The following is an 11,626-nucleotide window of genomic DNA, read 5'->3' as shown; positions in this document are numbered from 1 at the left end:
CATACACAGGCATAGATGGGTTTACGGAGGAAGAAGGATGAGAGGGGGGAGCAGAGGGAAAGAGCTGTGTATGCTAGAAAATTGTCTTTCAAACCATGCTATCCATTAACAAAAGCATGAAAGCATGTTTTTACAGTCTGGTAAAATAATGCATCAACTCTTAATTACTAATTCCAGAATAATGCATATAAATACATCTAATACATCTGAAAAATGTTGTCTTGCATATCTCCTAATGAAGATACTTACTTTGGTTAAAGGATATTGATATAGCTGTGGTGTTATACAGTGAATTAAAGCTATTTTCAGATGTTAGCTACATACTCACTGCTCATTCACAATACAATTATAACAGAAATAAATGAAGCTCAAAAGGAGCAAACTTGCCATTTTTTGCACCTCTGCATTCTAAGCAATAAAAGAATAAAAGAAAACATAAATCAAATCTACAGGAAGTAAACAACATTTGTTAAGCTTTATCTCTCAGGATTACCGCTTCAGTAGATTTTATTTGATTCAGACCTATTCGCTTATCTCTAATTAATAACACAAGTGATTTGTTCCTCTGATTGGCTGTTATCATTGTGGCTTTTTTAATTAGCTGTTTCACATTGATAAGTCACTGCGTTGTCCTTCAGATTGCATGTTTCATTATATTTATCAAATCTGCTCACTTACAAAATCAAGTGAACAGTTCTCTGAACAGCAGGAATAAAGTAGCTGGTTCTTTGCAGAAATGCATCTTTTAGTTAAATCCTCTGTTATCTACCAAGGCACAAATTCTGATCCAAGTTTCTCCCCTATGTTATGGTATGTATAATGGCTCTCTCCTGCATGGGTTTTCTGATATCCTTGTTCAAAACTTATTCCGTTCCAGATGCATCCGTTACCTCAGGCTTCTGTCCTTTATGTAGCCACTTGTTTTAGTATTTGTCAGCCTTAATGTATTTGAGACAGCTAACCTTCCTGTTAAATGTATTTCAGGTTCGTTAAAATTTCTAAGAATTACTTAGGTTGAACAAGCAAACAGATGAAGAGGCACAAGCTTCACTCCTTTCTCATACCAGAATGAATACCAGTAGGCTAGATTCTGAACTGGTCTAATTTGGTACAGGCCCAAGAGAAGGCAAAATAAAGCATCATACTGTCATTTCTTGCTGCCTTTGCCATGTACTCACCCTAATTCTAGCAACAACCACTCTCTGGCTCTGCTCTACTGCATTTCCAAACCTACTGTTTGTTCTACTTACTAAATACAGATGAGTAAGTGATTTTGTAATTTACTGTTTGCACACACTCAGAGAGATTAACTGAAAGTGAAACCAAAGCAATTGTTTTCAAAACTTTCATGAAGCCCAGAGTTATGAAGAAATAGATTTACATTTTCAACAATGGAACACGACTCTTTTTTTGTTTATTAGAAATACTTTAACATTTTGAAATTACAAAATACAACTGCTATTTTTTTCTTCCCAACAAAAGTACTTTACTAGGACTGAAACAAATTTGAAAGTTGTTTCAGTCATCCTGGCTGTATTTGTTTCTACAAAACTGATTTTTAGCAATCCCTTCACTCAGCTATAGCAGTAGCTCTGTGCCCTTCCAGCAGTGCCCCCATCATTACCCAGTGTCATGTGCAAGAAGTCGTGGTATAAACCTGTTTTCCACTGCCTTTGCATGACAGACCATACAACATGAAGCCAAGGAAGTAGAACAGCGTATTGTTTTCATATGCTTATACTAACAGCTTTCAGTCTGCTCCGTGTTGTAGCTGAACAACCAGCCACCCACAACCGACCATCTCAGGTGACTGCTAGAAGTCTTTTCAGCAGGTTTTTTACCATGGACTAGTAAATACACCACTGGGATCACAAACTCCCGTCTTCTACGTGGGTCACTTCTATAGTGTTTACAGTGATGAACAGCAAATAGCTGAGCACACCTGGTTAGTCGAACACCAGATGCTTACATGTTTTTTTGGCATAACTCACTTTTTCACTGCTAGTTAGGAAGAAGTTACCAAGCTTTACGTTAGTTAGGGATTGGGCCTCATAAACCTCAAACCAATCTGATGATCTTCTCCACACTTGGGCAGCCGATGGTCTGTGCTTCATCTGGACCCAGGCTGCTGCCACACCAGCTGACAGCTGCTCTCTCAGATGCTCTTTTCTAGTGCCTCTTTCTAAGATTTTATTGAGCTATTTATTGAGCAAGGAATAAAGTGCTTAGCTGTCAATTGCTTTGCAAGACCAAATGAGTCAACCTCCTTCCCAGCTACCAGATTAGCATTTTGAACCTGCTGAGCACCTCATTATGGATGTACTAAACTGTCTGTTGGTAATCAAGGTACTCAGGTAAGATGAGTAATTTTCACAGCAAGGAAGAATTTGCATTAAACATTATCAAAATATAGTATCTTAATGAGTGATTTAATATCCTTGTGTTGCATTTCTCAGCATAAGGAGCTGGTAGTGTGCTGAATTATGGTAAGGCTTTCTACTACAAACAAAGTTAAATGAATGTCCTGAAATTCTGTCTGATCATTCATTACTTTATCCTCTAGAATAATAGACAAGCAACTATATTCTTTATGACAAAACTCTATGCAGAGTCATGGTAGAATTAATGTTTATTCTCCTAACTTAAAGTTCTCCAGAGACACAAATCAGATGATAGGAAATTGGTTTTTCATAGAAACTAGGAAGTTCTGACCTTGAAGTAAAACTATGGGATCTGTGAGGTCTAAAACTCAAAACCACTAAAAGCAAGATTTCTGCTTTGATCTTTCAGGCAGTTACTATATTATTTTGTTTCAAATGTTGGATTTCTTTTATAGGCAATTAATTTTGATGCCTATAATATACATATGTACTCATAGAATCTAAACCTTATAGAATGAGATTCCAGCATAATTATAAAATACTTGGGTTTTTAACTAAGAATTTGGGAGTATAGTCTACTTTTTACCCATAATCACAAAAGTCTTTCCATCGTATTTTTCAAAATATGGGCAACAATTTTAATCCAAAGTATATACATGAAATAAAGCAGACTTTGACAGTATACATGTTCTTCTTTGAAATGATGTATTATTAAATAGCATTAATAATCTTGTTGTAAGGATGAAAATACATAATATAAGCCAAGCTTCTGCAGTGTTACTTTGGGATGAAAGCTCAAGAAAGTCCTTGTGGGAGAGGTAGGATCTTCTATTGTTTTCTGTGATGCTGACAGCTTCCTTAGCAGAGGACAATGCCCACCAGCTGACCCAATCCTAGATGTTCCCATTCCTTCTGCTGTGAACTCCTCCCACCACTCCAGCGTTTTCCCAAGGTAGCATTCATTTCAGTCATGGGACAAAATTTTAAATACAATTTTACAAACCTTTTTACTTTTAAAAGTGAGGTGGCCTATATTCAGGGGGGAATTGAATCAACACTATTGTAAAATCTCAGCACTTCAGGGAAGGAAGAACAGTGATTGTTTTTAAAGGGTGAAACAAAAGCCAAAGTTTTCCTTATTACATACAAACTACCTTCTAAAAGAGTTAGTTTATTCACCTTTCTACCTGCAAGAACTGATAAACAGTGTTGCAGAAAAACAAACACATAATGAGATGCTATATACAAGGCATCTGCTTCCAGGGATACAACAGGGAAAGACTTTCAAGAAAAAAATCTGCATCATTAGCAATCAATGTGATTGACCTTGGAATAATTCAGTATAACTAAACTTTTAAAATTCATAGGTTAGGTCATTCAGCTGGGATACAGAAACAATAGTGCATGACTCCATTCAGTTACTCACAACTGTGTGCGTGGCTCAGCATGGCTGTCTATCATCTACAGCCTTTTCAACTCCTGTCATCTTTTTGGTTCTTACATGATGAAGTTGTATTCGATAGAAGCTCAGTGTTGGAAGGCCCTCGTCCGAAGCTCACTGAAGTGCAATGGGAGTTTTCTTGTAATCCAGCCTCTTCCTAAAGACACATGGTCTGGGACAGGACACAGTAGTTAGTGCTCTTTCAACAGCAGCTTTTGTGTGGACAGCAGTTTCAGAAACTCTCCATGCTACTATGCAAAATTTAGGTTGGAAGGAAACTTTAGAGGTCACACAATACAACCTCCGTCTGAAAAGCAGTCTGCCTTCAAAATTAGATCTAGTTGCTCAGGGGCCTAGCTGAGTTTTGCAGCTCTCCAAGGACGGAGGTGCCAGCCTTTCTCCAGGCTCCGTCCCCATCCTCAGCCTCTCCCAGGGTGAGCAACTGTTTCCTGTGTTCAGCTGGACTTTCCCTTGCTGCAAGCTGTGGCTTTTGCTTTCTGTCCTTGCCCTGTGTGTCCCTGAGAGCTGCCTGCCTCTGCCTTCTCCATAACACTTCCCCCAACAGGTAAATGAAGGCTCCAGCTAGTCCTCTGCATCAGCCCTCTCTCCTTCCTTGTCCCATACCCCATGTGTATCTGCCTGCAAACCATCTTAGTGATTGTCTGCTGGACAACCTTCAGCTTATCAACACCCCTCTTGTAGTGGAGGCTCAAAACAGGACACGGTATTTCTCATATGGCCACGTGGGTGCTAAGGAGAGGGAAATAACTGTGCCTTCACCTGTTGTCTATGAGCTTATTAGTACTCAGCTCAGTACCCCCATGTAGGGGAGCTTAGGGATAAAGTACTGTTCCCATTTGTTTGCACCATTTCCATGTGCAAGATTTATAAAGAAAACAGAGAAAAATCGTAAAATAGACCAGAGTTTTCAAACTGTGCATAAATGTACTGGACTGTTCCTTCTGACTCAGCTGTCAAAGGTACTGGGCCTCTGTCTTTAGGTATCTGTGTTTAGGACAAGAGGGTCGGTGAAATACCCAGAAATTCTGGACTCACTTGCTGTTCATGAGGAGTCTCCAATGCTTGACTAACTTTGGATAATGCTAACCCAATTGTCTAGCTACTCTCTGCGCTCAAGTATAATTTCAGTAGATTGACTCATCCTTTTCCCTTCAGCACTTGCCATAATGACTTGAAACACTTACCTAATCAGGTATAACAATGATTAGCTTGCAGCCAAGCCATGATTTCTGACTTGGTGCTTCCACCCATACCATATCGCTTGCATCCCTGGGCCAGTTATGTATCTGCTATACACCCACCAAGCAGCTAGGATTGACCCAAGAAATTATTGCAGTGATGTGCCTTTGGAATAAATCATCCCAAGAATCACTGGTATTCTCTCCCAGTTAACACAGTGGTTTGAGGATCAGTAAATCCTTTGTCCTAAGCCTAGATGTTCCCGCTGACTTCTACTGTGGGCTGAGCGTGGACACCTAATCTCCTTGTTTCTCTCCCCAGGGAGCTGTAAGGATGAGCCTATCACTTGCGTAACTTTCCGAAGATAAAATGCTCCATAAGGCATTTGCCACACCATTACACCTGCTGTGAGAAGTGCCACTGGATCTTGAGCTCAGGCAGAATGTGGAGACAGGAATGGTGTACTGGGGCAGAATCCTTTGAGCTTCCCTCCAAACAAGGAGCTTTGGCGTGATGCCTGGAAATGCCTTGAAAATGCTCTGCTGGCAAACACAGAGAGAGAGGAGAGACAGATAAATACACAGATACTTAATTCTTGGTTGTTTCTTTCAATCCCCTTTCAGGGATTGAAAGTCTTCCAGGTTCTCTCCCAATTGCTCTGTGTTTCTCGTTTAAAATTCAGATTTGCAGCCTCTTGTTTTTCTTCAGTGATATTCTCTCTGTTACCATCTTATCACTGGTTTTCTCCCTCAACTCCTTTGGTGTTTTTCTTCTACCGTAAGTCTTTGTGATGCACTGCTGAAAACACAAAATAAAAAAGAACCCCTTAATTTTTTTTTTCTCTGTTTGCTTCAAAACTGACAAGTGTTTTCTTCTTTATTTTTCCTTCTGGGACGTTTTGTTATCAAATGATGTGTCTTTAGTTTCTACTTTGTCTTTTCTCCCCCTTTTCTTGAAATATGTGAGTTAAAATTTAAAACCACGCTGTAGGTATTCACTGTTGCTTTGTAAGAGGTGGGCAGGTGCTGTCAGTTTTCCTGCTCTGTATCCTGATGCTCAAGTGTGTGTGAGTACATAGGAAGGAACATGGAACTTAATTTTACAAGTAGGTAAGGTATCACTTAAAACATAATCATTATGATATATCTGCTTGGGTCTTGAGAAGATAATCCAACTAAATCATGCATATATAGATCTTACTGGTTTCTGAAAATTATTAGAAGAGCAGCTGCTTATCTATATAACAATGAGTTCTAAGTACATGTTCTGTTGAGTTTAAATTTCATCAATGGCTGCTAACTTCATCCCAGTTGTACTAAAAGAAATGAGACCCCAAAGAGCATGAAATTACACAATTAGAGTGCTTTGTCTACAATACTTGACATGCGCACATTTTAGACATCATAAGTCATGCCTTGTTCTTAGTGTTCTTAGCAACTTTCATGCACAACTGAGCACATATATAGAAATGTTATGAATCATCTTTAAATTTTTTTTTGGTCAAAAATTATGGTCTATACAGTACTCAGTATATTAAAGATATTAAATGGAAATATTTTCTGTTACATTTTAAGGTATAGTCCTTTATATAATTGATGTCTCTTTTTTCCTTTTCACTGTCATAAAATGACAGTTTCTTTACGATTCTAGTGCTTGTTATTGGGAATCACAATATCATTTTGATACCTATTTTCTTTTTTTCTTTGCTGGTAAGAAACACTTTATAAAATGGGAAAACAGGCAGGTTCAGATCCTTAGGCTGTTCAAATGAACATAGCCCTATTCAAATCAACTGGTGAATGATATCTCTGCTTTAAATTTGCTCCCAGAGCTGAGTGGCCAGTATTCAAGTAAGTGTCACAAGGACCTTTGATTGCTTTGGTGACTGCTTTCTTAGACAGCAAGTCTTTTAATGACCATATTCAGACAAGAGGTTTGGGCTGAAAAAGGCGGGATAACAAATGTGATCTACAAAAAATCAATTTTCCTTGATTATAAACTTTATTTGTAACTTGCATTCAATGTTACTGGGCACAGAGCTTTGCAGGAAGTCTGGAAAACACTAATCCCTTAAAAGCGTAGTGAATTTACCATGCCATGACTCTTTCTTCTGCTGCTCTTCAGCTGCTCTGGTTTATATCTGTGCCACTGAAATGTAGATGCCCATCCCACTGCGCTGTGGCAGCGCACACAGCTCAGTAGAGGCCCTGTGGTCCTTGTCAGCTGTCCAGCCTTCCCTATTTGGATGCTTTCCAGCTCACTGGGAAAGGGACTGAATTTCAAGACTGAAATTCCCAGCACAGGGAACCTCATTTTTTTAGAGTACATACCCATAGTTTGCCAAGGTTGGCAGAGTTTAGGCATTTCTCATTGCTTTGAACAGTGAGGCACAAATGTTATGGCTGGACTTTTCACCAGATACGAGGGACCTTGATCTAGTTACTGGAGTCCTGAGGGTAGTTCAGTCTTTCCCAGCCTTCACCTGAGGATCTTCCAAATCCTGTTGAAGATATGAGTCTCTGTGCCCCACTTTTCTTCTTGAAGAAGGCACAAGACAAATAAACACCAGCATGCCCAGGGATTACAGTCATGGAATCAGAGGGTGTCCAGCCCGTCCTACTGCTCCCAGGCAGAAACAGCCACGTCTATTACAGGTGGCTTTTTACTCATCTCTAATGCTGAAGCCTCTGGCTTCCCCAGGCAGACTATTCCAAAGCTTCATAACCTTTACTGGTAAAAGGTTTTTCCAACCTGAACCTTCCTTGTTGCTGTTTCAGAGGATTATTTCCATCATGGATGTGGAAAACAGTTTATTCATTTTCATTTTGCAGCCTCAATCTTCTCTTCTGAAGGGCAGATGGCATAGATTTGTTTGTGATTTTCTCATAGATCCTGCGGTCATAGATATTTCCTCTAGCTCTTCTCTGAGTTGTATCCACATCTCAGAAGGTGCCTCCCAAAACTGGACACAGCCCAGTGAGGGATGAGTTCATATATCGTGTTGGATACGATCCTGCTGATACACTCCAGACGAAAGTTTAATTTCACACCAGCTTCTCATTAGCGCTTCGTACTGGTGGGTTTATGGCTTGGAATCAGATGAGCTGCTTCTACAGAATTGTTCTCCTGCCAGTTATTCCACACTGGAATTGTGTACCTGCTTGCTCCTGCCAAAGCATACCACTTTGTGTTTGCTGCTATTGAACTGCACCCCTCTTTCTTCAGATCACTTTTCTGTGATGATTTTGACTTAGTTGATAGTATCTTGGAAAGTAAAGTCCAAGTGAATGCAGATAATTCAGCAAATCAAAAACTTTGTGAAAGCAGTGTTCCCCACCCATTCTTTTGTGTGATCTCTACATTTATTCTGGAAAAGTTCCTTCTGCTTGATCAGGTTCTTGTAACAGTTTCTCTCTGCCTGAGTTGATAGAAATTAGTGAAGAAAAGAGTAGACCTCTTTAAAGTCCTTCCAGTCTCCTTTGCCACATGATCCCAGATCTGTCTCAACAGACCACAGTATCCAGTGACCTTGTTGACAGGCAATAGATAAACGGAATTTCCCATGTAAGCCAATTGATTGCTTAAATCCATTTTTCTTACTTTTTGTGACAATTGTTTTTTCAGAATAATTAAGATAAAATTCCTTATTACCTGCCTTGAGCTAACAGCCAACACCAGTCCGACACAAAGATTAAAAGAAAACAAAGATGACTGATACAAAAAAACCTCACCTTTGAAACAGAATTTGCACTGTCGTGCAGATTAAAAGCCCTTAAATCAAATAGAATTTGTCAGACACACGTAGGATCCCCAAGTCATCCGTAAGTCCTAAATCACTTAGGCACTTTTGGAAAACTCACCCAGGATTTTAGCTGTACTTCAGTGGAGGTACTCTTCAGTGACAGACAGCAAAAAAATTGTTAGAAAGAAGGATCGCTGCCTTTGGTAATGAGATTTATCTCACAGAAAAGGTGTTTGGTCCTCTCACAATCTTTACTCATAAAAGGCTTTTCCAGGTGCAGATTTGTCCCACAAACCAAGCACTTTTTGCCACAGGCTCACTACACTAGCACAAAACCACAGATATGTGGTGCAGCAGATGTAGGAGAATAAATTCTAGTTGACCACAGCTACTACCATATTTAACCATGTCAAGTGTAAATACAAAACACATTTGGAGCTGATCGCGCCAGTAGCTAGTTACCAACTTTAAGCCAGCCTTTGGATGGTACTGAAGTTACATCACTGATGGTGACTTTTGTTCTCTACAAACTGCAGCCTTGGAGACATTTGTACAGCAGTAAGTGCCTGGTGCTCCCTCAGGGGTGCACACAGAGTAAAGAATCTGCGTTACTTATGATTTTTTATGAACCCTGAGTACAGACAGGTAATAGAGTATGAAATTGCCATTTTCGCAGAGCTCTGTTTCAGAACAGAAAAGGCCAGCTGGGGAAGCGATCTGAGTTAGAGAAACTGAATTAAGAATAATTTATAGCTAGTGGGGTAAAGTGTTTATAGTGATTCATTGTACCATCTCAGTGTGTGCTTAATGTTATGAGACAGTTTGTTATAGGTTTGGTGTCCCTCAAGTGAGCAGAGACACATTTTAATTGAGACAAATGGGAAAAAAATTGGACAAGAATATTGTTGGCTAAGTGGTATACAGCACAGGGTGTATCAACACGATGCCTCCCCATCTCCCTCCTACCCAAAGGGTTGTACCAACAGAACTGTGCTAGCAAAAGTCAGTACATTTCAGGGCCTTGTTTTTCTGCCTGTTGTTGTGGACTTGCTAACTGCATCTGTACTCATTTGTGCATGTAATGTCAATTGATGCCTGGACCAACAGGTATGTATATAAAATGGAGAAACAGATATGCAGTAAAAGTTTCACAGTGATCTCTGGTCCATCTGCTGTCAAAATTTCCCTGGCACAGCTGGTGGGCTTGCATGTATTAATGCCGAACTGCTTTTGAAACTAGCCCGTGTATTTTGATGGTTGCATTAACACAACATTAACTGGGAGAAAAAGCTGATCTTTTACTGACTCCTGGATTCAGTATATGACCTTTGACTGATGATCATGTTAAAAGGATAATTTTAATGTACCAGGTAATGTTCATCACATGATGTTTGTGCCAAATCCATTACACCAGATGCTTTAATTACATAGAACATATATTTACAGTCTTGAAATTCCTTCTGCAATTACTGTAGATTTTACAGAAACATTGTAGGTTGGGGAAGTACTGTATAGGAGGAAAAGGGAAATGCTCCATAGAGAATGTTAATCAATACTATCAAAATCCTCTGAATGCCTCCTGTAGACATACTTACCTATAGCTACCCAGTGACAACTCTATACTTTTTTCTTTACCGGAATGCAACACTTGGCAAAAAGCCATAAAAAGTGAACTACTGGCTGAGAGAAGGTGGTCTATCCCATCTCTGATACATATCAGTAGCAGATGCAAAAGATAGCAGATGCAGGAGAATGACGCAAGCATCAGATAATACATTTCTTGCACATCTTCCAGACTTCCCATATTCACTTCAAAGTCATGTGGGCTTTCAAATATTCTCCAGCTTCTCTGCATCCCATGTCCTCAGCCATTACTTCTGGCACTGCAAACACTTGCGTACTCTCAGACGTACGTGTTCTGTCTCAGTTCCTCAACCCCAATTCAGACCATCCACGTCACCTACATAAGCTAACAGAATACATGGAAACACATGGAACAAGACTTCATGGTGGGACAGCGTGGCAGAAAGGTATCAGTCACCAGAGAAAGAGAGGAGTCTATGGAGGTGCTGAAAACTTCTGATTCAGCTGAAGTAATTGAGGGTTAAGGGATTTATCCAGGATGTCAACTAACTCAGTTTCCTGGTTTGGACTCCGGTTCAACTCCCTGCTGGGTTTTATCGCTGTTGAATCCCTGGTTACTGACACTAAATCTCTGCTAGTTCACTCCTGGGCTCTATCCTGGTGTGTTTTATGCTATGTGGTTGAGCATCTTGGGCTACACACACTAAAGCCACATAGCTTTAAAAGCATAGATTGCTAATCTATCCAGTTTGAAGGATAAAATGTTATGGACTGTGAAGGGGGCTGGGAGGAATCCTTTTTCTGACACACAGGCTTCACACTAGGACTGGCCTTGTTCCTCTTTCAGCTGTGTCCAGAATAACGGGATCTGCAGATTGCATGGAGCAGAATCTCAATAAGATTCATGATACAGTTCTGTTGATAAAGCATTGGTCAAGTAACCAATAACCTGAATTTTCCCACAGGTCACTGCTAAGCCACTGGCAATGAATCTGATTCTTTTCACCCCTGATTCTTCATCTGTTAAATAGGAATAATGATATTTACTTTACTTTGTTAAGTACTTTGTTAAGTACTTTGGGATCTACAGATGAAAAGCATCTGATCACAAATGAAGTGTGAACAGGCAAATGGAAAAAATGACTGGAAAACTTAAACAAGTGGCTTCAAATATCTGAAATTGTTTGAGTCTAATTTCCAGCTGTGATTCAGGTGGTATCCTCTTTTTGTCACCACCTGTTGTTTCAGTCTATTTAAAATCCTAGTTTTGCAAACATT

Source organism: Nipponia nippon, unplaced genomic scaffold, assembly GCF_047370975.1.
Source record: "Nipponia nippon isolate SJK-2023a ecotype South Korea unplaced genomic scaffold, ASM4737097v1 scaffold_1, whole genome shotgun sequence".
In the NCBI taxonomy this organism is placed as follows: Eukaryota; Metazoa; Chordata; class Aves; order Pelecaniformes; family Threskiornithidae; genus Nipponia; species Nipponia nippon.
Note: the sequence above shows the minus strand (reverse complement) of the source record.